The sequence below is a fragment of the Giraffa tippelskirchi genome, chromosome 1 (genome assembly GCF_054371585.1).
Source record: "Giraffa tippelskirchi isolate mGirTip1 chromosome 1, T2T-mGirTip1v1.2.pri, whole genome shotgun sequence".
NCBI lineage: Eukaryota > Metazoa > Chordata > Mammalia > Artiodactyla > Giraffidae > Giraffa > Giraffa tippelskirchi.
In genome coordinates, this window is record NC_137275.1 from 27,320,133 (window position 1) to 27,328,901 (window position 8,769).

An 8,769-nucleotide genomic window follows, 5' to 3' on the forward strand; every position below is an offset into this window, starting at 1 on the left:
GAAATTTTCAAAAACAAATGGGGACATGTCAAAAGAAGATAGAAATCAGTGGGACAATTTGACAATTAAGTAAATAATGTAAGGAATGCATTATAACACATTAAATTATTTTTTAAAAATCCCATGAATCTGTACCAATACAAAATTAAAATAAAAGAAGAGGAAGCAAAAGCTCTTCTCTCTTTAAGAAGATCAACTAATAAATGTAAATAATCGTTTGTAACTCTCACAGTAGCAACTGATCTAAATCAGTTTCATGAATGGATGCTAAAGTTACTGGTGAGAAATTATCAGACAATGGCACATTTACAGTTGTAAACTATAACTCCATAGATTACTTATTAATTACCAAGCAAAAAGATATCTTTACAGATGGATAAGTAAACAGTGGTATAGAGAAAGAGAAGTGGGGAGAGAAAGAGACAGAGGTAGACAAAGTAAAAGGGAGAGGGAGAGAGAGAAAGAGAGACTCAGGTTTCTGCAACTAGCTTGGTCAGCATCTTTGACTGCAACCAGTAAATGTCACTGATGATGCTGACCTCTAAACAGCCTTTTGTCGTTTCAACTATTCAACTATTACATCTACTTGCTTTTCATTTTCTTCTCAGCTATGTTACTTATGATTTCTGATTACTGGTTCATGCCTGGCACTTATGTGAAGATGGCTCCAGTTCATCTAGTTCGCAAGTTTAAGTCCCCTGTCACTGATAGGAATGTGATTTTTTTTGTGTGACTGTATGAAATAAAAGAGCAGTCGATGCTGAGTTAAAAGCTTAATGTATTTAAACCAATTTTCTTCCTGGTCATTTTGAATTTGCCTGGAATTATCTCACTAGTATCGTTAACAATAAATAAACTTTGAAACTTACTCAGATAAACATGCTTAAGAAGTCTGGCTTTAGCTATATAGACACAATCATAGACATAAGGATACTAGGGAAAAAAGAGGGAGCTAGCCAGCAGAATATTCAAAATCTTGAGAAAATCTCAGAAACTAGCACAGATGGGATCTAGTTGATAGAGAAAATAAATCAGAAGGAATCTGAGCTCCAAATATGGAGGATAAGACCAACCTTCCCCAGAAACTCTGAGTCTAAGGAGAGATATAGGCTATAGGGCGATAATCAGAACAAGCTAGAAAGCTACGTTCGGAAGAGTTCAGTCAGAAGGCACCACTTCCTGCTCCCTTTCTCTACCACCACACACACGTAGAGAACAAACTCGGGTCTCAGTGGTTACCTCCAGGTCAAAATCTAAAAATGACTTTTTCTTAGTTTGGGTTTTCCAAAAACAGACCCTCAAAGACCTGTAATTTATTTTAAAGATGATTGAAGGAGGCACAAGTGAGGAAGTGAGACCAAAAAGCGAAAAAAGCTAATGAAGTAGGTGTTAATAATAATAATAAATAATAAAGGAGGAGAAGAGTAACCATGTAGGCAACTGGGTATAACTCTGTCTGAGAAGTGGAAGATGATCTCCTAGAATTGTCTCGGCCAGAGACTGGGAAGCTGACTGAGGGATGACCACATAGTATAATTATACAAACCCTAAGGAGAGGAAATACTGGGATATTTTTTTTCACAATTTTAAAATTTATTTTTTTATTGAAGTATAATTGACATACAGCATTGTATTAGTTTCAGGTATATAACATGATTCAATATTTGTCTACATTACAAAATCCTGACCACAATAAGTTGTTAATACTCATAATCATACATAGCTATAATTTTTTCTTTTTTATATTGAGTACTTGTAAGACCTACTCTTAGAAACTTTCAAATACGCAACAAAATATTATTAACTATAGTCACTATGATTTTGACCCTCCTGTTCATTTGTTTTGCATATCTCCCCTTGCCACTCAGCAATCACCAATCTGTTCTCTGTGTCTATGAGCTTAAGATGTGTTGTTGGTTGGTTGGTTTTGTTTTTAAATTCCATATATAAGTGAGATCATATGGTAGTTGTCTTCCTCTTTCTGACTTACTTCACTTAGTATGATAATCTCTAGTTGCATCCATGTTGCTGCAATTGGCATTATCTCATTCTTTTTAATGGCTGAGCAAAGCAGCACTACTAGATAATAAAGCATTCTAAAATAGCATAATAATTAAAACAGTGTAGTATTGGCAATCAAGAGAAAGATGCATACAATCAAAATTTTAAAATTAAGTTCAAATGCCTATCCATGCACTAGGAAAATTCCAAATAGATCACAGATCTAAATGTTAAAAGGGGGTGGGGAGAGTAGATGTACTAAAAGAAACACAAATGAAATGGGGAGAATTGTCCTATGGTACAAAATTCAGAGGCAGTAATAAATTCAGCTACCCCTAAAAGTTTTTAAGACTTTATATGGAAAAATATTATAGGCAAAGTCAAAAATGCAGAGGAAAAACTGGGAAAAGTTAGTTGCAATCTATCAGTATACAAAGAGACCCTGAAATATGAAAGAAAAAAAGACCAAGAATCTGATAGAAAAACAGCAAAATGATATAAACAGACTGAATGCAAAAAGAAAAAACATTTAAAAGGATCTTTAACCTAAAAAGATGCTCATAATGGGAGAAGTGAACATCTAGCAACACATAGCACCATTCCTCACCTATCTGGCAAAAATCTAAAAGTTTGACAACATACTTTGAGGATAAAACTGTGGAGAAATAGGTCCTCTTATCCAGTACTCCTGTGAATGCAAACTGGTGGTGCAATACCTGTAGAGAATTTGGCAATATCTAAAAATATATGTGCTTCCCATGTGGCTGAGTGGTAAAGAATCTGCTTGCTAATACAGGACACACAGGTTCAATGCCCAGGTTGGAAATATCCCCTGGAGGAGAAAATGGCAACCCATTTCAGTATTCTTGCCTGGGAAATCCCATGGACAGAGGAGCATGACAGGCTACAGTTCATGGTGTCACAGAAGACTCAGACATGACTCAGCAACTAAAAAATAGCAAAAATACATGTATTTATCCTTTGAAATCAAATTTCTAACAGGTACCTATACTAAAATAAATAAATAAATAAGTAAAATGGGCTTCCCTGGTGGCTCAGACAGTAAAGAATCCGCCTGCAACACGGGAGACCTGGATTGGATCCCTGGGTTGGGAAGATCCCCTAGAGGAGTACCCACCCCAGTATTCTTGCCTGGAGAATCCCCAGGGACAGAGGAGCCTGGTGGGCCCCAGTCCATGGTGCCACAAAGAGTTGGACACGACTGAGCAACTAAGTACACATATGCTAAAAATATGCTACCAATATGACTAAACAATTAAAGCACTATGTTCTTCACTGTGGCATTATTTGCCTTAGCAAAGGATTAGAAATTATCCAAGTGTCAATATAAGGTCAATTAAAAAACTGTAGCCCTAATCTCACAAAGAAATTCTGTGCAGTTGTTTAAAAATTGAAGAAAAAACATATGCATAATATGGAGTGGTCACCGAGATTATATTTTTAAGTGTAAAAAGGTGCAGAACAATATATTCAAGTATGTAACCCCTTATGTAATATAGGTAGAATGGTGCAATAGGAAAATTTTTTAAATACGTATTTGCTTAACTGTTAAAAATACAGAAGAGAATGGATAACCAAGCACTGAGAAAAGCTGATATCTATAGGAGAAAGGGAGAACGGGGCAGAAGGAATACAGTGTCTAAGTTAGCTCAGGCTGCTATAACATAACACCATAAAGTGGGGGGCTTATCAACAACAGAAGTTCATTCCTCTCAGCTCTGGAGACTGGGAATCTGAGATCAGGGTGCCAGCCTGATCAGGCTACAGTGAGAGCTCTCCTCAGGGTTGCAGGCTGCCAACATCTGGTTCTGGCCTCACATGGCAGGAAAAGGGTATCAGGGTAATATTGGCCTCACAGAATCAATTGGACAGTAGTCCCTTCTCTTTAGTGTTTTGGATGAGTTTGTGTAGAAATAGTATACTTTTTTCCTTCAATGTTTAGTAGAATTCACCAGTTTTCTGGAGTTTTCTGGGAATGATCTTAACTAAATTTTGCATTTATTTAATAGATATAGAAATAATCAGATTATCTATTTTTTTAAGGGAGCTTTGCTAGTTTGTATCTTTCAAGGCATTTGCTCATTTCATCCAAGTTGTTGAATTTATTGGCAAAATATTTTTCAAAATATTCCCTTGTTACTTTGATATCTGAAGTGATGTCATCTCTTTCCTGGTCCTAGTAATTTAAGTTGTTTTTTTTTTACTCCTTGAAAAATCCATGTAGAGATTTATCAATAGTAGTGATCTTCTCAAAGAACCAGTATTTGGTTTTATTGATTTTTATCTATGTTTTTGTGTGTTTTCTATTTTATTGATTTCTGCTTTGATCTCTGTTACTTCCTTTATTTGGCTTGCCTTGTTTTAATTTGCTCTTTTTGCCTTAAGGTGGAAGCTGCATTCATTGGTTTGAGATCTTCTTTCTTTTCCAACGTATGTTAACTGAAGATAACAGAGTGCTATAAATTATAAAACAGAGTGACTTTGGTGCTATACATTTTCTTTAAGTGGTATTTTAATAGTATCCCACAAATTTTGATATGTTGCATTTTCATTTTAATTCAATTTAAAATATTTTAATGCCCTTTTTATCTCTCCTTTGATTCATGAATTCCTTAGGAGTATGCTATTTAGTTCATGAACAGTGAATTTCCAGATATCTTGCAATTATATATTATCAATTTAATTTTATACCATCAAGCAATTTTCTGAAATCTCCCTTAACTCTTTGAAAGTAGCATCATTGGGAAGAGACAAATTCTTTGTACAGTAATCCACCAGTCCTGAGGCAGTAGGGAGAGCTTGGAAGAGTCATTTTTTTAAGAGTGACTGATCTATACTCCAAGTTTCCCTGGTAGCTCAGATAGTAAAGAACCTGCCTGCAATGCAGGAGACCTGGGTTTGATCCCTGGGTTGGGAAGATCCCCTAAAGGAGGGCATGGCAAGTTACTCCAGTAACTTGCTGGAGAATTCCATGGACAGAGGGGCCTGGCAGGCTACAGTCTATGGGATCACAAAGAGTCAGACACACGGATTCAATCCCTGGGTCAGAGAGATCCTCGGAAGGAGGGAATAGCAACCCACTCCAGTATTCTTGCCTGGAGAATTCCCATGGACAGAGGAGCCTGGCAGGCTACAGAGCAAAGTGTCGTAAAGAGTCAGACAGGAGTGAAGTGATTCAGCATGCACACACAGTCTATACTCACCTGCTTTCAACAGTTTGTAGCCCAGCAGGAAATTAGTCCTATCCTAATTAGTAGCAGTAGCAGTGTTATCCTGTAGACATCAAACTTTTGGATTTTGCAAATATGGTTAAATTAAGGATCTTGAGATGAGGATTATCCCAGTCGGGGTCTAATCCAATGCACAATGGTTTTAAGAGAAGAGCAGGGGGAGATTTGAGACAGAGAAGAGGAAGGAGAAGACACAGGCACACAAAGAAGATGATGGGAGAATGGAAGCAGAGACTAGAATGCAAGCCCAGGAATGCTGAGGCCCCCACCAGAAGCTCAGGGAAGCACTGCCCTGGTGGTGACCGCAGGCCTCCAAAACTGTGAGACAGGGAAAACTGTTGTTCCAAGCCACCCAGTTTGCAGTAGTTTGTTACAGTAGCCACAAGACACCAACACGTCTTCATTCTACACCCTAACCAAACCTTAAGAATCTTTAACCTTCTCATTGATTTCTTATGTTTTTTATGTTAATTTCTCAGACCCATGCTTATCTTGTGGCTTTTAGAAAATGGAGCTAGTATTTATGGAATTTGTTGCAACGCTGCTTCTGTTTTATGTCTTTGCTTTTTGGCCCGGAGGCATGCGGAATTTTAGCTCCCTGACCAGGGACCAAAACTTCACCTCCTGCATTCAAAGGCAAAATCTTAACCATTGGACCCCAGGGAAGTCCTGCTACTAGGAATTTTAAGTGGAAAAGTGGCATACTGTACTTCAGCTAAAGATCACTACAATTATTATGCTGAGCTGGCAATGAGGCAAGAGTACCTTTTAAGGAGAGCAATTAAGCTGTGGCAATAATCCCTGTGGCAGGACTGTGGCTTGTACTGGTGGTAAAGGGGAAAAGTCAAATTTTGGGTGTACATTGATGGTAGAGTCATCAGGTTTTGTTCATAGATTGATTGTGGGGCTGATGCAGAAGCAAGGAACCATAGATGACTCTAAGGTTTCTGGCTTGAGTAACCAGAAAGATGGACAAGACAGAGGGAGACATAGATTTGGGAGTACAGTTTAAACTGTGCTAAGTTTGGGTTGTCTTCACATTATCAACATGGAGACGTTAGGGAGGAAGCTGACACAAGAGCCTGGAAATTAAGGGGAAAGAAATCCAGGTTTGAGATATAAATATGTATTGTCAATATTTAGATGGTATGAATGTACCAAGTCTGTATGAGATTACCACTCTAGTATTCTTGCCTGGAGAATCCCATGGACAGAGGAGCCTGGAGGGCTATAGTCCATACGGTTGCAAAGAGTCAGGCAATGAAATGACTTAGCAGTCAGAGAGTAATTTTATATTTGGGAAGAGCAGCTCTGGGACACTGCAACATTTAGAGGTCAAAGAATTGCAGAAAATGTAGTGAAAAATATTGAGGAGATTCAGTCAAGAAAATTGGAGGAAAATCCAGAAGCCAACACAAAAAATGTTTCAAGGAAAAGGCAGTGATCTATTTATTGTGTTAAATTCTCACAAGAGAAATCAGGTAACTGATTTTACACCATGGAAGCCATTGGTAGCTTTGACTAGGAAAGTTCCTATGTTGTGTCTTTATTTATTGTTTGCTTAACTTGCCTTTTTCTAAGAGGTAGAACTGTTCTAAAATCTCCAATTGTTTGTTGTATTTGTGTCAATTAGTCCTAATGCTTCAAAAAAATTTTTTTTCTTTATATATGTCCATGAAATATCATTTGGCTCATATGTTTTCCAAACAGTTTAATCTTACTCGAACTTTCCTCTTAACAATAAAAAATTATTTTCCTGTTAAATGCTTTTATGTTGAATTCTACTTTATCTTACTGTGATCTTTAAGTTAATACCTTTTAGAATTACACCCAAATCAGGCAAAGTCCACAGATACTGCAACAGAATTGAAATAAAAATGTGAAGGACAAAGCAACTGAGTTAGAATCAAAAGCTCATCCTATTGCTCTGAGCAAATGTTTTCTCCAGCAACAGAGGCCAAAACATAAATACACCTTTTAGATTTCTATTCAAATCTAATACAATTAACAGCCTCCCTACTCACAGGCCGATCTTTTTGTCACCACTTAACGACCTTGTCGGAGAAGGCAGTGGCACCCCACTCCAGTACTCTTGCCTGGAAAATCCCATGGACGGAGGAGGAGCCTGGTAGGCTACAGTCCATAGGGTCGCTAAGAGTCGGACACGACTGAGCCACTTCACTTTCACTTTTCCCTTTCATGCACTGGAGAAGGAAATGGCAACCCACTCCAGTATTCTTGCCTGGAGAATCCCAGGGATGGCGGAGCCTGGTGGGCTGCCGTCTATGGGGTCACACAGAGTCGGACACGACTGAAGCGACTTAGCAGTAGCAGTAGCAGTAACGACCTTGTTCCCCGTTACGCTTTTCCCTGCCCCTACTCTCCATACGCTGGGCTGGATGAAGCATAAGCTGGAATCAAGATTGCTGGGAGAAATATCAATAACGTCAGATATGCAGATGACACCACCCTTACGGCAGAAAGTGAAAAACTAAAGAGCCTCTTGATGAAAGTGAAAGAGGAGAGTGAAAAAGTTAGCTTAAAGTTCAACATTCAGAAAATAAAGACCATGGCATCTGGTCCCATCACTTCATGGCAAGTAGATGGAGAAACAGTGGAAACAGTGGCAGACTTTATTTTGGGGGGCTCCAAAATCACTGCAGGTGGTGACTACAGCCATGAAATAAAAAGATGTTTACTCCTTGGAAGGAAAGTTATGACCAACCTAGAGAGCATATTAAAAAGCAGAGACATTACTTTGCCAATAAAGGTCCGTCTAGTCAAGGCTATGGTTTTTCCAATAGTCATGTATGGATGTGAGAGCTGGACTATAAAGAAAGCTGAGCACCGAAGAATTGATGCTTTTGAACTGTGGTGTTGGAGAAGACTTTTGAGAGTCCCTTGGACTGCAAGGAGATTCAACCAGTCCATCCTAAAGGAGATCAGTTCTGAGAGTTCATTGGAGGGACTGATATTGAAGCTGAAACTTCAACACTTTGGCCACCTGATCCGAAGAACTGACTCATTGGAAAAGACCCTGATGCTGGGAAAGATTGAAGACGAGGGGAGAAGGGGATGACAGGGGATAAGATGGTTGGATGGCATCACCAACTCAATGGACACGAGTTTGAGTAAACTCCAGGAGTTGGTGATGGATAGGGAGGCCTGGTGTGGTGCAGTCCATGTGGTAGCAAAGAGTCGGACATGACTGAGCAACTGAACTGAACTGAACTGAACTCCCCATCCTCCATATCTCATGAGTTATCTCCTTAAAAACTAATTACTCTCCTTAAATATTACTTTCATCCCCTGGTGCCCATAAGACTTTGTTCAAACCCTTTGTGGTAAAACCCATGAGAATCCATTCAATCCTATATAGTACGCATGTCTTGTTTGATCTTCCATGTCTATACATTCATTCATCATGGTTTGTCATAGTTCATGTTTTCCTTTTTCATGTATTTGCCTTCTTTACCCATTCATCTTCTAAGACACTTACATGTTTGTCTCTGCCAGT